The sequence below is a fragment of the Scyliorhinus canicula genome, chromosome 9, assembly GCF_902713615.1.
Source record: "Scyliorhinus canicula chromosome 9, sScyCan1.1, whole genome shotgun sequence".
Taxonomy (NCBI): Eukaryota; Metazoa; Chordata; class Chondrichthyes; order Carcharhiniformes; family Scyliorhinidae; genus Scyliorhinus; species Scyliorhinus canicula.
The window spans coordinates 84181604-84201431 of record NC_052154.1 but is presented as its reverse complement, the minus strand read 5'-3'; the positions used below and the strand labels follow the sequence as shown (position 1 = coordinate 84201431).

Sequence of the window (19828 nt, the reverse complement as noted above, 5' to 3'; positions counted from 1 at the left end):
GTTACAGTGTTTTAGTTAGCTTCCTATTCCCAACTGCTGTGTAAAACATGCTGGAACATCCATCTGAATCATTAGCAGACGGGAAGAAGGAAGGTGAATGTGAGCCAACAGCATCAGTTTTAAGAACTGTCTTTGTACCACTTTCACTCTGTTGCAGCTCTCTGAGAATACAGGCTGTTTCTGTGCATTAATGTCCTCATTCTCCCAGCTGCCTCTTTGACCTACTATTGTGGAATTGGTTCCCCTTAGCTTTCTGTCAACTCCAAGGGAAGTAGTTACTGTGAACCTCGTCCTATGTTACAGATCTTGTTATTGGACGAACTAACCAGAGAACCCGAGTTCCATCACTGCAGCCTTCCCGTCTTTTTCAAAAAAAATTAGTATCAATATAAAGTTACCATGAAACTTGTCAGAATGTCGTAAAATCTCAAATGGCTGACTAATTTTGTGCAAGGAAATAAATCTGCTGTCCCTAGCTTGGTCTGGCCATTGCAAGGATCATCCTGATAATCCTGTTTGTCCCTTGTTGTTTCCTTTTAATTTCTGTTATTCTGCTATTTCAATTTTCTACATGGACTATTAATGCGCCTATGCCTTTAAGATAGACTTCACCTTTAGTTTAAGTGGCTCGTAAATTTTTTTTTTGGAAATGTTTTTTATTGAGTTTTCATATTTAATATCCAACAAATTACATATTATTAGAAAAAAAACACGCAAAAATTAACATGTATATTTACAGGCAAGCATCTTCATAATAACAACTGTGGCCACCCCCTTTAACCAGCATACATATTTTACATTCCCCAATATGGCCGAGGCACATGTTTATAGGCATTTATTTACAATTTGGTTTTGGGCCTTAGCTTGCCATCAGACTGTCGCTTGCGGCTTTGTCCTTCCTTTTTTTTTGGAATAATTTTTATTCAAGTTTTCAACAACAAATTTTATCACAACAGAGAAAAACAGTAACCCCTCCCCTCCAATACAAAAACAATAAATTAACAAGAAAAAGAAATAAGCATAAAACCATGAGAACAAACCCCCATAACGAACCCGTAGCCCTCCCCCCCCCCCCCCCCCCCCCCCCCCCCGGCTACCTTCCCCCGATTCCCGTCCATTTTCCCCTGCTTCTTGGCCACCCGACTATTCTTCCTCTTGTTCGTTGGCCACAAACAGGTCCCGGAACAATTGCATGAATGGCTCCCACATTCTGTGGAAGCCGTCGCCTGACCCTCGGATGGCGAATTTGATTTTCTCCATTTGGAGAGATTCCGAGAGGTCGGACAGCCAGTCTGCAGCTCTGGGTGGTGCTGCTGACCGCCAGCCAAACAGGATTCTACGGCGGGCAATCAGGGAGGCAAAGGCAAGGGCATCCGCCCTCCTCCCCAGGAATAGATCTGGCTGGTCTGAAACCCCGAAGACCGCCACTACGGGCATGGCTCCACCCTCACCCCCATCACTTTGGACATAGCCTCGAAGAAGGCTATCCAGTACTCCACAAGTCTGGGGCAAGACCAGAACATGTGGGCGTGGTTGGCCGGGCCTCTTTGGCACCGTTCACATCTGTCCTCCACCTCCGGGAAGAACCTACTCATACGGTTTCTTGTTAAGTGGGCTCTATGTCCCACTTTTAGTTGCGTCAGGCTGAGCCTTGCGCACGTGGAGGTGGAGTTGACCCTATGCAGTGCTTCGCTCCAGAGTCCCCACCCAATCTCAATCCCCAGGTCATCCTCCCATTTCTTTCTTGTTGCGTCCAGTACGGTGTCGGCCCTTTCTACCAGTTGGTCATACATGTCGCTACAGTTCCCTTTATCTAGGATTCTTGCTTCCAGTAGGTCTTCCAGTAGTGTCTGTCGTGGCGGTTGTGGGTACGCCCTTGTCTCCTTTCGTAAGAAGTTTTTGAGCTGCAGATACCGTAGTTCGTTCCCCCTGCCTAGTTCGCCCAGTGTTGCGATCCTGCCGTCCGTGTATAGGTCCCTGACTGTCAGTGTCCCTCCGTCCTGCCTCCACCTTTTGAAGGTGGCATCAGTTAGTGCTGGTGTGAACCTATGGTTGTTGCAGATGGGAGCTTTGTCCGACATTTTGGTCAGGCCAAATTGCTGCCGCAGTTGGTTCCAGGATTGGAGGGTGGCTGTCACCACTGGGCTGCTGGACTGTTTTTTGGGTGGGGATGGGAGTGCTGCCGTGGCGAGGGCCCGGAGGGAGGTCCCCATGCAGGAGGCCTCCTCCGCACGCACACACTCGGCCTCTGGCTCCTGGATCCATCCCCTTACTCGCTCGGCTGTTGCCGCCCAGTGGTAGAATTGTAGGTTTGGAAGGGCTAGCCCCCCCCTGGATTTTGTTTTTTGTAGGACCTTCTTTGGGATCCTAGCATTTTTACCCCCCCATACGAACGCCATGAATAGTTTGTCCAGCGCTTTGAAAAAGGCCTTGGGGATGTAGTTCGGAATGGATCTAAACAGGAAGAGGAACCTGGGCAGTACGTTCATTTTGATCATCTGGACTCTCCCCGCGAGGGAGAGTGGGAGTGTGTTCCATCTTTCCAGGTCCTTTTTTACTTCCTCCGTCAGACTGGTGAGGTTCCATTTGTGGATCCCTTTCCAGTCATGGGCTATTTGGATCCCCAAGTGGCGGAATTTGTGTCGGGCTTGTTTGAACGGCAGCTCCTCTAGTGCTGCCCCGCTCCCCCCCCCCCCCCCCCCCCCCCTCCTCTTGCGGGTGTACAGGGAAGATCTCGCTTTTGCTCATGTTGAGTTTGTAGCCCGAGAAGGCTCCAAACTCTTTCAGGAGTGCAATGATTCCGTCCATGCTGCTCTGTGGGTCCGAGATGTAGAGGAGCAGGTCATCTGCATAGAGTGAGACTCTGTGCTCTCTGCCTCCCCTTCAGATCCCCCTCCAATTTTTTGCTGCCCTGAGCGCGATTGCTAGCGGTTCGATTGCTAGTGCGAACAGCAGCGGGGACAGTGGGCATCCTTGTTTGGTGCCCCTGTGCAGCTGGAAGTATTGGGAGTTGGCATTGTTGGTCCGTACACTCGCCATGGGATCGTTGTATAGGAGCTTTACCCAAGCGGTGAACCCTTTTCCAAGCCCGAACCGCTCCAGTACCTCTCTAAGGTATTTCCATTCAACTCTGTCGAAGGCCTTTTCTGCGTCCAGGGAGACGATCACCTCTTGTGTTCTCTCCCCGGAGGGGGTCATTATCATGTTCAGCAGGCGCCTGATGTTCGAGGTAAGCTGTCTACCTTTGACGAAGCCCGTCTGGTCCGCTATGACCACCTCAGGTATATAGTCTTCTAACCTTTTGCCTAGGATTTTGGCCAGTATTTTGGCGTCTGCGTTCAGCAGAGAGATGGGTCTGTATGACCCACATTCCGTTGGGTCTTTGTCTTTCTTAGGTATCAGCGAGATTGAGGCCTGTGCTAACGTGAAGTGGCTCGTAAATTTAATATTGACTTATGAACTCAGGCAAGGTAGGTTGCAAAGTGCTGTTTATGATTTGGATCAGCAGATTCAGGGGAGATCAATACTGACCCATCGTGATGGACTTGGCTGTCAGTCAATGGACTGTTTCGAATTGCTGGGTCTTATCAATGGTCAGGGTTTTCTCTGGAATATTCCTTCCTCTGTGAGGAGCTATTCTGATTCTCTCTCTGAGTTGTTTAAACATCTCTGAAAATCTTGTGTGGGGAATTCTGTTCTTTCCTCGGTAAAGCTGGAGGACGTTCTAGTGACGCTGGAAATCAAGTAAATTCAAAACTCAGGCTGAGAACTGGTTTGAGGGGAGACAAAGAAAATCTGAAGGAAAACAGGCCTGAGGCTGATCCTTTGAATGAAAGCCTCGGTTAATAAAAGTTAAAGTGCCTCTCCAGAGAAAATTGTACTGTCTGGGAGTGCAGGCTGAATACTGCTGCCTGAAGATCTCTAACACCATACTGGTGGGTTTGATCCTTATGCATCCTAGGAGGGCAGCCTGCTTCAAGGACTCCAACATTGGAAGAAAGGACACTCTTCACTTTTCGTCTTAAATCTCTCCCATTATATCCCACCCCCTCCCTCTGTGTTGGTTTGTCTTGTGTGCATTTGGCTAGAGTGGGACAGTAGAACGGGGGGAGGGTGGTGGTTAATAGATTAGCTGGGTATTATTCTGTTACAATTATTGCATATTTCAAATTTGTTTCTGTTGTTAAAAAAAAGTTATTGTGGTTCAACTTACAAACCTGTTGACTATAACTTATCGAGCAGTCAAAGGGCCAAAGATTCTGCAAATCTTATACAGACTATTGTTTAATTCACTTGTGTTGGGACTCCAGGGTCTGTGGGGTTGGAATTGATCATGCACCAGCCCAGGGATTCATAACACCATCCATGAAGATTCATGCCAGGCAATGACCATCACCAACAAGAGAGAATCTAATCATTCCCATCAGTATTACCATCAGCAAGTAACCATCATCGAAACACGACATACACTAGATGGTCTGTAGTGGTTTAAGATGGTGTCTCACCACCGCTACCTTCCCAAGGACAAGTAAGGGTGAGCAACAAATGCTGGCCTAGCTAGCAAATTGCACACAACTGAATATTGTCTTCATAATTCTTTCTTGCTGATGATGTGTGTCCAGATGCAATCCGTGTAGGGAATTCAATGGAGTAGCTGTTAAGGCCCTGTGGTTAACACTGCTGTATCACAGCACCAGGGACCCAGGTTTGATTCCGGCCTTGGGTGACTGTATAGAGTTTACACGTTTTCCTCATGTCTGCATGGGTTTCCTCCGGACGTCCCCAGTTTCTTTTCACAGTTCAAAGATGTGCAGTGCAGATTAGGTGGATTGGCCATGATAAATTGCCCCTTAATGCCCAAAAATGTGCAGGTTAGGTGGGATTATAGGGATAGGGTGGGGGAAGTGGGCCTAAGTAGGATGCCCTTCCAGAGGGTCAGTTCGAACTCAATGGACTGAATGGCCTCCTTCTGAACTGTAGGGATTCTATGAGCAGGGGCTGGTTTAGCACACTGGGCTAAATCGCTGGCATTTAAAGCAGACCAAGGCAGGGCAGCAGCACGGTTCAATTCCCGTACCAGCCTCCCTGAACAGGCGGCGGAATGTGGCGACTAGGGGCTTTTCACAGTAACTTCATTGAAGCCTACTTGTGACAATAAGTGATTTTAACTTTTTCATTTCATTACAATGGGGAGAGGGTGCGGGGTGGGGGAGGGGTGGGAGGGTGCGGTAGTGGGGAAGTGTAGGTTGCAACAGGAAAATTGACTCACGTGTTTAACTGACATGATTGTAACTAAGACAAGAATGCACAAAGATTACTTCACAATACTAACATTTGGAAAGAGTTAAAACTGTGAAAATAAAAATCCCTCAGAGAAAAATCTGTGGAGTGTGATATTTAATGGCTGGCCAAATGTCTCTAATGGCTGAGAGTAGATGTCAAGTGCAGTCTCCCATTATCTCAAAAAATACCCTGTCTGAGGGCATAACCTCTTTCTCACCTCTACCTGTCATAATGATAAATGTAACTAGGAGGCAGTAAGTGTACATCATTTAGGGAATTGGAAAGATAGAAATTGTCTACCTGCAGGACGCAGTCCCTGCATGATTGTCGGGAAACCCCGCTCATTTTGGATTTCTATTAATTATATTTGCATTCATACAAGATTTCACATGGAAATATCTCGAAGCACTTTAGATAACAAAATACTTTATTTCTGAAGTGTAGGTTCGCTGTGTAGAGAAACAGGCCTCATGACTAATAATGAGGTGAATCAGTCAGTTTGTTGTGATATTGGTGGAGGGAAAATGTTCGCAAGAAAAGTCTGTTCTCCTTCAAAAAGGGGCCCTGGGATCTTTATCATTCATCGGCCACACGAATAACCAGAAAAGAGCCTTAGCTTGCTGTCTCCTCTGAAGGATAGCCCAATGATAGGGTACGAGCTCAACTCATGCGGTGAGGATTAACCACTTCCGTCCCACCACCCCACCCCACCGCTCACCTATCCCAACTCACTCGGACTGTCCCAACAGATCTAAGCTTAAAAGACAAATTATTTGGACAGCTTATTCAGACAAAGGTGCACCAGATTTCTCTTGTGGCTGCCAACACTATATAACGCTGTGGAGTGGACAACAATAGGACCTGCAGATCAACAACTACTGCGATAAGTCAAAGATCACGCCAGGCATCACAATGTATGAAACGCTCAACTCATTTAAAAGGTATCTGTACCAGGATCTTAGGTGCTGCAACCTGCAAGGCTGCAGACCAGGTATTGGAAAGTTGGATTAAAATGAGCGGCTAGTTTCTTTTCTCTCTTAATCATAGAATCATAGACTCCCTATGGTGCTGATGGAGGCCATTTGGCCCATCGAGTCTACACCGAACTCTGAAAGAGCACCCTACCTAGGCCCATGCCTCAACCCTATCCCTGTAGCCCAGTAACACCACATAACCTTTCAACACTAAGGGGTAATTTTTAGCGTGGCCAATCCACCTAACCTGCACATCTTTGGACTATGGGTCCAAACCGGAGCACTCGGAGGAACCCCACGCAGACACGGGGAGAACGTGCAAACTCCACACATACAATCACCCAAGGTTGGAATTGAACCCAGGTCCTTTGCACTGTGAAGCAGCAGTGATAGCCACTATGCCATCGTGCAGCCCATAAGACCCTCTTTTATGGCCGGCGCAGACACGGTAGGATGAATGGTCTCTTCCTGCACCCATAACCTTTTTATGGTTCTGTGGTTCATTAACATAATATTTGGATGTGGAGATGCTGGTGTTGGACTGGGGTGGGCACAGTAAGTAGTCTGACAACACCAGGTTAAAGTCCAACAGGTTTGTTTCGAATCACTAGTTTTCGGAGCGCAGCTTCTTCATCGGATGAGTTGGAAGCATGAGAGTTCAACCCACCCACAGATGGAACAAAGTGGTATCTCTAATGTGCAGAGACGGCCACAGTGACCCAATAAAAATGTTTTCCCTTCAATAGGATTCACACTGCCTCCTTTATGTTACATCATCAGCACCATCACTTCCATTACTGGCAGTGAAACAACTGTTGCTTTGAAGTGCCACTGTTTTGGAATCTAATTCCGCACAATCTGTGTATCGGGTTCTCAGGAGAGCATGCACTGTCATAATCATGCATCATGACGTGTCACCAGGCCACCTCTTATGCCTCAGTTGTCATTTTACCTCCCTCCCCCATGAAAGCGATACACAACAAAAGCAAATAGTAGCATATGATCAAGAGTCATAATTCTTTTCTCCGCATTAGCCACCAGCTGCCTGGAGTAATATAAATCCCTTCACTTCATCACGCTGTTAATTGTGTGTGCAGAAAGGGATCTCTGGGGGGCTAATCAAGAGGATCACAGACCCCAAATTCCCCTTTCTCTTCAGTGAATTTTTCAGTCCCCATTTTACATCTCATTAAGCAAAACATGCCTAAACTGTAAACAGAGTGTATAACTTCATCAGGCCAACGGCTGAGTAACGTTCTGCAGAAGTGCAAAGGAACAACAGGAGTGGGATTCTCCGAACCCCGCCAGGTTGGAGAATCGCCGGGGGGGGGGGGGGTTGGCGTGAATCCCACCTCCGCCGGCTGCCGAATTCTCCAGCGCCAGGGATTTGGCTGGGGCGGGATGCTGGCAGCAGTGCCCCCGGTGACCCTCTGGCCCGGGATGGGACGTGTGGCCGCCCGTTTTCGGCCAGTCCTGCTGGTGTATATTATACCAGGTCTTTGCCAGCTGGACCTGTCTGCGCAGGTGGCCTCCGGGGTCCTCGGGGGAGAGGGGGAGGGGGGGGGCTACAGGGGGATCAGGCCCCGGGAGGTGCCCCCACGGTGGCCTGGCTACGATCCGGGCCCTTCAATCCGCGGGCGGGCCTGTGCCGTGGGGGCACTCTATTCTTCCACGTCGGCCGCTGTGATCCTCCGCAATGACCAAGGTGGAGATGATCCTTATTGAGCATGCGCTGGGATGGCGCCAGCACACGCTCGCGCTTTTGTGCATGCGCCAACTCATGCTGGTCGGCGGAGACCCTTTGCCGCCGGTTGGTGTGGTGCCAAGCCCCTTCCCCGTCGGCTTGTGCGGCGCAAACCACTCCGGCGCCAGCCTCGTCCCTGAAGGTGCGGAGGATTCCGCAGCATCCCGCCCCAGATATTCTAATTGAATTACACAGAATTAGGATGAAACAAAGGATAATAGAATAACTACAGCATGGCATGAGGCCATTGGGCCCACTAACTCTGTCCCAGCTGAAAAACAGCTATCCAGTCTTTTCCCACAATAATTTTTTTAATCCAATAAATTACAGCAATTGAAGCTCATATCCAAGTATTTTTTTTCCCAAATGTAATTAGGGTTTAAACTCTTTTAAAAAGTACCTGGATTGGCACCTTAATTGCTGCAAACTGCAGGATTATGGGTGTGTGCAGGAGGACGATGGGATCAGAAGGGGTACCTGGATGTCTTTGAGTCGGCACGGAAAAGATGGGCCAAATAGCCCCCTCTGTGCTGTATCCCCATTTCTACGGTCTCTGCTTTTGTCACCATGTAGGGCAGTAGGTTCCAGATCCCCACCACCCGCTGGGTGAAAAAAACAATTAAGTCTCAACTTCACTCCAATCCTTCCACCAATTACATTAAATCTCTGCCCCTCATTCTTAACCTCTTTGCTCAGGGAAACTAGCCCCTTTCTATCCATTCTATCCAGATCCCTCTTTCAGAGGGTCAGTGTAGACCCGATGGGCCAAATGGCTTCCATCTGTTGAGAATCTATGATAATCTGTGATGATCCCTCATAATTGTATACTTATCAATTAAATCTCCCCTCAGCTTTGCTTGTACATAAGAAAATGACCAGAGCTAATCCAATTTTTCTCAGCCACTTGGAATTAGATGCAGACTCAAAATTACCCTTCATTAAAGGGTCAACGGCAAAGGGGCATAATTCTAAGATGAAAGCCAGGAGGTTTAGAGGAGAACTGAGAAAACACCTTTTCACCCAGTGGGCGGTAGGAGTTGGACCGCACTGCCTGGGAGGGTAGTGGAGGAGGAAAACCTTATGATTTTTTAGAAGTACTCAGCTGAGCACTTGCAATGTCATAACGGGCAGCACGGTAGCATTGTGGATAGCACAATCGCTTCACAGCTCCAGGGTCCCAGGTTCGATTCCGGCTTGGGTCACTGTCTGTGCGGAGTCTGCACATCCTCCCTGTGTGCGCGTGGGTTTCCTCCGGGTGCTCCGGTTTCCTCCCACAGTCCAAAGATGTGCAGGTTAGGTGGATTGGCCATGATAAATTGCCCCTAGTGTCCAAAATTGCCCTTAGTGTTGGGTGGGGTTACTGGGTTATGGGGATAGGGTGGAGGTGTTAACCTTGGGTGGGGTGCTCTTTCCAGGAGCCGATGCAGACTTGATGGGCCGAATGGCCTCCTTCTACACTGTAAATTCCATGTAATAACATTCCAGACGAAGGGCCAAGTGCTGGGAAGTGGGATTAGCGTAGATTCAGCGTAGTCTTTTAACGATGCAGGCTTGATGGGCTTAAGGGCCTCTTCAGTAATGCATGATTCTTTGGTTCTTTGATTCTTTTCATGTACTGCCTGATGCGCCATCAATTGTATGCGAGACGAGTGCTTTACAAAAGTCAGGCTTTAATAGACTAGAACATAGCTCTGCGATCGTCTACAATGGAATAGACGATCGCCGGGCGTTTGTCCATTTATACCTCGTTAATGGAGGCGTGGTTAACTCAGCCTCTCGGCCAATCGGTCGAGAGGCACATGACCGACCAGGGCCGATGGTAAGCCGGTGTTCTGCCCCAATGGCAGGCAGGTATGCAGATCATATCACCACACTGCCTCAGCAGATAAGGTTGGGTTTATTCCTAATTCCTGTTCCTCACTCCACAGAGATGACAACTGCCATGTTCTGTGGACTGCACACTTTCCAGCATTTAGTCAAGAGCATTTAAAAAAAAAATTCCCCTACATTTACAAGTGAAAATCCATGAGGTAAAGTCAGGAAGTATGGCTGCTATTCGGATAACGGCAAAATTCAATTATTGGACCTGGCTGAGATTGTGTATTCATGCTCCCCTTTCACTGTGGGCTCTGTTCATTGAAGGCTACTGATTTGAGAGCTAGTTGCAGCCACACACCAAGTGCCGATATTCTTTATGTTCTGTTAAGTGTCCATCCTCCAATGCGGAGGTTTTAAAGCACTGCATCCTGTTCGCGAGAGACCAAGATTGAACATCACTTCAGTTGTCATCAATCTTTCCCGTTCTGTCAACAGATACCCAGCAGAAGAGGAGAAGGATATAATCACAGAAATTTCAACAGCTGAGGTGAATTCCTTTAAAAAATAAACCACCCAATTTTCTAACCCAGAGCGATAACATTTCAGCCATTTGTAAGGAAACCCGTGAGGTCGACAGGAACCTCATTTGCACGGATTTTCCCGTCGCAGGGATTTTCCTGCCATCTCCGCCCGCCGTTCGGAATTTTCTCCAGTAGCGGAGGGGGCCTGTATTTGGCCGGTGGCATGATTATCAGGTCGTGCCAATGGCTACGGTTTTGTGTGCCCCGCACCCTCTGCCAGCGGAGAACGTGTCGCCGGGCAGCAGTGGGAGAGCCATCGGCTGACCGGATGATTCTGCAGCGAAGGAAGGGTCAAGAAATTGCGACGATTTAGTTGCAAAGAACTTCAGAAGTAGGCGGAAGGAAAGCAGATGAGTCTGAAAAGGATATCTGGGTGACAGATACCTTTGCCAAAGGGATGGGTTTTAACAATGTTTTTAGAGGAGGGCAAGGTGGGGAGGGACAATGGCCAGAATTTTCTGGCTATTCCTGCCAGCGGGATGTTCCAGTCCCACTGATGGCGAACCCACGCTGCGGATCTACCAGATACAACGGGAAACCCCATTGCTAGCAGCAGGACCTGAAGATCCCACCATCGGCAAATATCGGGTCACCTTCGCCATCGTGAAACATGTCGTAGTGGCGCAGAAAATCCCACCCTGTGTTTTCTTCAAGGTGGGAGTTCCAAAGAATAGGAACCAGGCAGCTGACGGTTGGTTCCTGAGGCAAAAATAGGGTTGCCAACTCTGATTAAGCATGTTCCTGGAGGTTTCATCACATGACTTGCCCACTCGCTTTAGCCATTAGTTGGCCAACACATCCATCCTCGTGATACACTGCCTTCCAATTGGAAAGCAAAATGACTCATTGTCCAATTGGATGATGCTTGATTGTCAGCCAAATAGCCTCTCCCCCCCCCCCCCCCCTCCCCCATTTTTAATACTTCCGATCTGGTAAAAGAAATGTTCAAAGAATTAAAAAGAAAAGCATATATTTAATGTCCTGTTGATTTTTCTCTCAGATTGCACAGAGCAGTGACCTGGAGAATGATCTTCAATTCCTTGAGACACGTGGCCAAATCTGGAGGGCTGACAACTCAAGGGGAAGAAAAAGCGGGAATTGCAAATAGGCCCGTGTGAGAGGAGTGTAGTATTTCTATGGCTGGTGAAAATGACAGAGGTAGGGCTGGATGGGGCCATGAAGAGATGTAAAGATGACGACGCTGATTTTAAGTTTAATATGAAATTTGGGAGCCATTGGTCAACGAGGGCCTGGTTTATGGGGGCAACGGGGTCTTCAATGAAGCAGGGTATGTCCACAACAATAACTGAGTGGCCGTGTTAAATATTTCTACTTCTTTGCTATACGTTAAGGACCCCGTGCCCTTCTTTCCAGACCAGGAGATACATATACCCTGGGTGAAGAGTCATTTGTTAAGCTAACAGAAGTTAAGGGGGTGAATATTAACTGCAGAAACATTTTTTTGCACCATATCAGGAAGGAAGACTAACATTGCTACATTGTGCCATGAGTGTATTATGCACACTTTCGAATCAATTCTAGTTTACGTGTTTCTTCTTGTTGCTCTTTAATATGCAACAAAATTGCCATGTTTTTCTCTTTTTTCATCGGTTGAGTGATCCAAAACTGCTATTGTGCATCTCCAGCTAACAGTTCAAAGAGGCAGATGCTTCACCAAAATGTAACATCCCATTTCTCTGCTCAACTGCATTCAGCACATTGTTTGGTTGTGGTGTGAAAAGGAAATGACAGGAAAGGAAAGTTTTAAAGTAAGATGATAAAAAGAAGACTAACCTTGATCGCATACCAGAAAAACTAGATTTGTGTATTTTTCAAATTGCAGATATGTGGTCCCAAATTCCAGATGTCACGTGGTGGTGAATAATAGTCCTTGGCTTCTGACTGCCAGAATACCTCAGCGACACATTAAAACGCTGCAATAAAAATAGAAAGTGCTGAGTTCCCATCTGGCCCCCACTCAAGACCTCCCTATTTCTTTCTCTTTCAGATGCTGACTGACTGTGCATTTTCTGTTTTTGTTTCAGTTCGCCAACCTGCATGGTCCGGCACCTTTATTGAATAGCCCTTATTTTGAGCCAATTAAATTATGTAAATACCGCTACCAGTTCCAACTCGCCAACGGCTTTGTGCAACATTGGTGCAACATTGGCCCAACTGAAAGGAATTATTGTGGTGGGGGTTAGCTGAGCCACCTGCCACATGTTGTCCTCCTCATTATTCCATGGGATGCGGGTGTCACTGGCATTTATTGCTGGTCCCTAATTACTCTTGAGCTGTGTTACTTATCAGGTCATTACACAGGACTGCTATGAGTTAACCACATTGCTGTGGGTCTGCAGTCACATGTAGACCAGACCAAGTGAGGAGAGCAGATTTTCTCCTCTCAAGGATGTTATTGAGATTAATTTTTCAATTCCAGACATTATTCGTTAATTTAAATTCCACCAGTTGCCATGCTGGATTTCAACTCATATCTCCAGAGTGCTAGCCCAGACCTCTGGATTATAAAGCTGATGACACTACCACTATGCCACAAATAGTGTGGTATTTCTAAAATGAGATTCCAGTGAAAAATGGAACATGTCTAAAGGGCAATTATCGATCTGCTACTGTCAAGTCCTGGAGAAAGAATGTTAATAACAAAAGGATTAAAGAGCATAGTCACATTCAAGAAAGGTTACTATGGCTGATATGTATGGCCTGAACAATGTTCGGGATTTACATATAACAGGCGTGATTTAACGCCCAATAAACAAAGTCCCATTTTGGGCGTGAATAGTGGGGTGTTTCTCAGTGCCTGCATTGCCAAGGATGACCCCACTACCAAACATACTCTGTCTTTCTCCGGCCTCAGTGAGAAACACCCCAACGAGGCCTCACTTACCTAATTTCCTACACCTTCGAACTCTGTTACCCCGATCACTTGAGCACTCACCATGGCCTCCAGATCCCCCCCCCCCCCCCCACCACCACCACAATGCCCTAACCACCTTGGTAAGGTGTCCTCAAGCCCCCCCCCCCCCTCACCCCACTTCATAAGGTTCCCAGGTTCGCTTCCTGGCTTGGGTCACTGTCTGTGCGGAGTCGGCATGTTCTCCCCGTGTGTGCGTGGGTTTCCTCCGGGTGCTCCGGTTTCCTCCCACAGTCCCAAAGACGTGCAGGTTAGATGGATTGGCCATGATAAATTGCCCTTAGTGTCTCGTGGGGGTTACTGGATTACGGGGATAGGGTAGATACGTGGGCTTCAGTAGGGTGCTCTTTGTAAGGGCCGGTGCAGACTCGATGGGCCAAAAGGCCTCCTTCTGCACTGTAAATTCTATGATTCTATGATAAGGGCATCCACAGGCTCAATCCCTGGCATGGGCATCCTGGCACCCTGGCTGTACCACCCAGACACACTGACAGTGCCAATGTGACACTGCCAGGGTTACCAGGTGACACTGTCAGGGTTCCTGGGTGGCAGTGCCAAAGTGTCAGGCTGATGGTGTCAAGGTGACTGGATGGCAGCTGGAGCATCAGGGTACCACCCAGCCCACAGCGTGACCACCAGGGAGCCTCTGATGGCTTGGGAGATGCCCCTGGGTGCTGTTATACCCTGGTCCATGTTTTTGTGGACAAGTGCTAAAGGTCCCATGACGAGGTCTCTCAAGCACGGGCGTTCGTTTCTGGGTGCTGGGAGAATCTGATGCAAACATATTTAAGTGAGCCTAAGGAAGCCTCTCGCGAGATTTACCGGCCTCGTCACGTCACTGAATCGGGTGCGATCAGACCATTCGATCGTGCCCGACGGGATTGATTTCTTCCACAGTGATAGCTTAAGTAACAGATGCTTGGTGTGAAAACACAATGCTCCATCTGTACCATAGGAGCAGTTTGTGTTACATTGAGACCTGTGTCCATTTCAACAACATCAAATAAGTGGTGATGCAATCATCACCCGAATGCAAGGCTTTATCTACTGCTGCATTAAAGGTGAATATGAGAGGGACAATAGGCTGGATTTTCATGGTCTTGATTGGGACCAGAGTGTGGATCGGAAAATATGTGCTGTCGGGCAATGTCCAGAATTCCCGCCTCTGTTTCTGCTCTCGGCAAAGATTCCTTTAGATGGAGGATGCAGCAGGACCTGGAACAGACCTGTTCCTATTAAGGAGACAATTCACAGCATGATGGGCTTACTGAGAGCCCACCGGAGGTAAATTTTATAATTTTCGTGGAGGCAGCTGCACTTTAGCAACAGTCAGGTTTTACACCAGCTGCATGGTCTAGAGATGGGAAGAGTTTAAAGGGCATGTAAAATGTTTTTTCATCCTTTACAGTTCATCACGGTATATCATGAGTTGTGTCTGTGCTTCAGAAAGGTGAGTTATGACAGTGCTGTGATTGGAAGATACAGCTAATCATCAAACAATGTGGCCTGAATTTTCACACAGGCGGAGAGGCTCTCCGTTGTAGCAGAAATGGGGCAGAGGCCTAAATCTGGAAGTCCCACCCTCAGAACTGGCATCCACCATTTTCACAGGTAGAGTGGGGGGGGGGGGGGTTGGCGTGGGGAATGCTGTAATTGGAACATCCGTGTCTCACAGAGTTAACTGCACATGTTCAACTATAGCTGGATTCAGTCAGAAGACAGTCAGAAGCTTTTTTCCAAGGTGGAAAAGTCAATTACTAGGGGACATAGGTATAAGGTGCGAGGGGCAAAGTTTAGAGGAGATGTGCGAGGCAAGTCTTTTACACAGAGGGTAGTGAGTGCCTGGAATTCTCTGTCTGAGGAGGGGGTGGAAGCAGATACATGTTTCCAGTATCGGCGGGCCGGCCTCTCTGGCTGGGGGCCTCGTTTCTTCCGCGCCGGCCCCTGTCGCCCTGCGCCATGTTGCATTGGGGCCGGCGCGTTTAAGGCAGCCACTGTGCATGTGCACGTTAGCACAGTCGCCATTGCGCCTGCGCGGATCCCGCGGCACCCAGTTCTCACCAGGATCAGCAGCTGGAGTGGCGTGAACCGCTCCAGTGCTGTGCTAGCCCGTTTTGCAAGCCAGAATTAGTCGTCGGGTCGGCTCGTTCACGCCGTCATAAAATGCAACGGCGTTTACGATGGCATGGACACTCTGCGCGGGATTAGAGAATCCGACCGTTACTTCTACCAGCTGGAAAGGTGTCAAGTTAAAAACCAACATTGTTAAATGAGGAAAAGCCTTCAGATGAATTAAAACTGTTAATGAAATGGATAAAATAAGAGAATACATTTTACAGTGTTAAATGGGAACTCAGTATGATAACAATGTCTAAATGTTTCAGCTTTTCCCATTGCTTTCCTGTATTCAGTCATCTATTAGAACAATCATTCTGAAGTCAGTTTGTTACTTTCAGAGTTTTATGGGCTATTCGCTGCAAATTCAACTACTGAATCATTTTGCAATTGTTTCATACCATTCATACAGTAGGTTTGAAGAGTCTGTTTATTTACTTGGGGAAGCTATGAGCTATTGAACAGCGTCTAACTGTTCAGAAATACGTCCGTTCATAAAGTGGAGATGTGCTAGGTGAGGATGAGGGGGGTGAAGGGGACAGGATTATGGTAGCAGGGTTAAAGGGGGAATTGTGATCAATAATTTAACATTTCTAGAGATTGTGAGGCATTCCCAATATAGCTTGATTTTCACTTCAGATTCTATTGGAAGAACCAGGTGGATGTTTTTTGTGAAGGAGGAATGTTGTCGTGGAAATAATAATGGACAGAGGCTCCGAGTTTTGTTTCAGGAATTTTATTAACACAATATTGTGGACAGGCTGCAATGGCTAATAGCCATTCCACAGCACTCTGAGATTAGACAGAAGATCATCTGAAACAAACAGCTCTGGAAAGAAAAGTATGTAGTTCTTGCCCTTGGCTAAAAACTTGTCAGCATAATAAGGCCGAAACGAAAATACTGTTTCTCAGCAATATTTTGATACCTTTACCTGACATCCTAAGATATGGCGAGAAACAGTGTTACAATATAGTCAAACAATCCCATAATGCTTTAGCAAGTGCCTTTTCTTTCATAGCAACTAATATTAATGTATTCTCTAAGCGGGCAACTAATCCTCCCAGTAATTTCCCTTCTACACAAGTTTTTAACCTTCCTGCTCTGGAATCATCTCAACCCTGACCCCACTAGAGACTCCAGCTCTGTCGTGAGACCAATTTAGGCCAAGGCTTCCAGAAAGTCCCATTTCCCACAGCATGGCAAGGAATGTGTGATCCCACAGTTGGGATTAGTCCCGCTCCTCATTCCTACCTGCTGGAAGAAAATTTAGCCACAAGTGTCTTCGACTCAATGCTGAAAAGGCGCCACCAATGCAAAGCCCAATGAAACTATGCAACCAAAACAATGGATGGCAAATCTGAAAATGCCATGATCAAATTGCACAGTCTACTAGTCAGGCAACACTTTGAACATTGTATCCAGGTCTGGCCAGCAAGGCATGAGGGAGGCAATGCAGAGAAGAGCCGAGTACAAGGCTGGTCGCTAGTTTTAGTTTCTTTATGAATAAGGACCTGAGAACCTTGGGCTCTTCAGAAAGGCTCTGAAAGATAACAGTGTGGAGAAAAAAAAATCAATAAAAGGTACAGAAAATGAAAATCTTGAAAATTACTTCATACTATATTTTTGAAGGAGAATAAAAGGAAACCCGCTCAACTTAACAAAAGATTAATTTAGGATTGATATCCGGGAGTTATTTTTCATGCAGACAGTGTTTAGTAACAGGAATAGGCTCCTGGATACAGAAACTGTGGTCTTTTTCTAATAAACAAAATGGAGGAGTGCAGGGTCTTTCTGAATTAAGTTGAACGACCGTCTCCATCTATAATTATTGCAGGATCTACGGAGGTTTAGCTGCAAGTGGTTCCCCCCCACCCTTTGGAGACCAAGGTGAGATCCTGCCATACTGTTGAAATCAATGTTCCATTATGGCTTTAAAGATACTTTTTGGAAGGAACTTGGGCAGTCTCAAACTAGATCCTTGTGAACTCAGACTTTACCCATTCGTTATTTAACTTGTAGTCTTGGAGAATCCACAGAATGGCAGCTGTGGGAATGCAAACTGTAAGCGAGAGATTGTCATCTTCTGAAGCTTCAGTTGAGGGACATTGTCAGGCAGAGTAAATGGATCTTTACATTGCATTTAACTGAACTATATAGGTGCCAGTTACACTACGCTGACACTGAGTGTTTGTGCTGTAGTCAAATGTACATTCCAGCACTACTGTCTGGCAGAATATCTACACATAAGCAAAAATGATCCGGGCCATATAATAAAATAGTCAATAAAATACCATTAAAAGTGCTTTCAGTTTGAGAGGGTAAAGCCACATGCTAGGCCTGGATCTGAAGTGTGTCCCACAAATGCCAGCAGATGGGCCAGCATGCCTCCTCCCACACAGCATGCTGGCCCACTGCTGTTCTGTCAGGTCAGGGAAGAGGAACCCAGGTCAAGGAAGAGGAACCTCATTTAGGACAAGCCAGCTGAAAACCTTGGAAGAGGGCAGGAGAAGCTGAGACCTGTTGTCATCAGGGAGCCATCCTGTTTTCTAGACTTTCGCCACATTCCTGTTCGATTTCTGGTGGAAATTCTGCAGAGGAGGCACATTATTGTGAACTGAACTATTGTCGTATTTGCTTTTTGGAGACATATGTACGCAGCTTACGTGCATAGAACTCATGTACAGGATTTATTTTCCATTAAGTAGGTTATCAGCTAGTGTTCAATTCTAATTCTTCATACTTTAATTTCCCTACCAGAAAATGTTGACATCGTTTGACATCAATTGAGTTCAAAAGCAATCACCTAGTGAAAAGCAGTCACTTAGCTGTCATTTGACATCGCAAGTAGCAATCAGCTGACATAATTGTCAACAGTAGCCATTAAACCACAGCTTTCAAACATTTGCAATCTGCAAAATTACTTACCTTAAACGTTTGGACACCAAAAATTATCAAGTTTGTTCTCCATATTTCTGAATTTTGATAGTTTCAAACATCCTAGAACTGATCTAACTTCAGAAAAAGCAGATTTTGTTTCAACATATGTTTTGAAAAATTAGTATTTGTTCGTCTTCGTAACCCATGACCAGTGAAGCACTTAATTTTGATGCCCTCAAGAGCCTTTTCATAGAATCATAGAATTTACAGTGCAGAAGGAGACCATTCGGCATATCAAGTCTGCACCAGCCCTTGGAAAGAACACTCTACTTAAGCCTGTGCCTCCACCCTATCCCCATAACCCAGCAACCCCAGCTAATCTTTTTGGACACTAAGGGCAGAGCCAATCCAACTTAACTGCACATCTTTGGACTTTAGGAGGAAACCGGAGTACCCGGAGGAAACCCACACAGACACGGGGAGAATGTGAAGACTCCGCACAGACAGTGACCCAAGCTGGAAATCAAATCTGAGATCCTGGAGCTGTGAAGCAACAGTGCTAACCACTGTGATACCGTGCCTTTTGAACACCTTACATCACCTTTGATCACTATGTCAATGATGCCAAAATGCTGCTGACTACATGAAAAACCCATTCCAAATTGAAACATTTGTCAAATCATAGAATCACTACAGTGCAGAACGAGGCCATTCGGCCCATCATGTCTACCCGGGGTAAGGCGCCATCCTATCCCCCTAACCCAGGGACCCCACCTAACATTTTGGACACTAAGGAGCAAATTAGCATGGCCAATCCAGCTAACCAATCCATCTTTGGACTGTGGGAGGAAACTGGAGCACCCGGAGGAACCCCACGCAACCACGGGGAGAAAGTGCAAACTCCACACAGACAGTCACCCGGGGCCAGAATTGAACCCGGGTCCCTGGCGCTGTGAGGCAGCAGTGCTAACCACTGAATATGAACTCAAAAATGATGTCAACATTTCCTGGTGGGGATCGTCAGGCTGGCAGGTTCACAGAACTGTCAGTCTCCCTGGACGAGCTGATTACTTCATCTTCCATCTCACACTCCTTGTTGCTAACACAATATTGCAGTGACAAACCTATGAAGCTGCCCAAAATTGCTTTCTCACTCTACCATTCGCATTAATTTGGACACCCGACACTGCAGAATTTTCAATAAAAGTAATAACTGCTCCAGGCAGTTATTAATATTAATAAAGTATAACTTTCCCCCTTCTCCCTCCTGTCTCTTTCTCACTGACTCCCTGCCTTATTTGTGCTTTTACACAATTTCTAAACGCATTTGAATTCCGTGCCCAGGGGCCTTCACTGTCCAATGTTTGCGAAAAGATAGCTAAGGGAACAGATGAAATCCATTTGTTTCTTTCTCCGAAGCATCAAATGAAGAAGAGTTGCTATTCCGCAAGTTATCTGGTCCTCACAGCTGGTTACCTGATCACTATTCACACTGTGAACAAC

The 19828-nt window shown here is 46.8% G+C and overlaps 1 protein-coding gene across 8 annotated transcripts in view; it reads right to left on the bottom strand.

Moving 5' to 3' along the window:
- Window positions 1–19828, bottom strand: part of LOC119971491 (RNA-binding Raly-like protein) — a 1731169-nt gene that overhangs the window by 1126095 nt on the left and 585246 nt on the right. For all 8 annotated transcript variants that reach the window (XR_005461849.1, XR_005461852.1, XR_005461853.1 and 5 more), the window contains exon 2: window positions 12195–12334. The gene's annotated coding sequence lies outside the window, so the exon portion shown is untranslated. The remainder of the gene's footprint in view (window positions 1–12194; window positions 12335–19828) is intronic.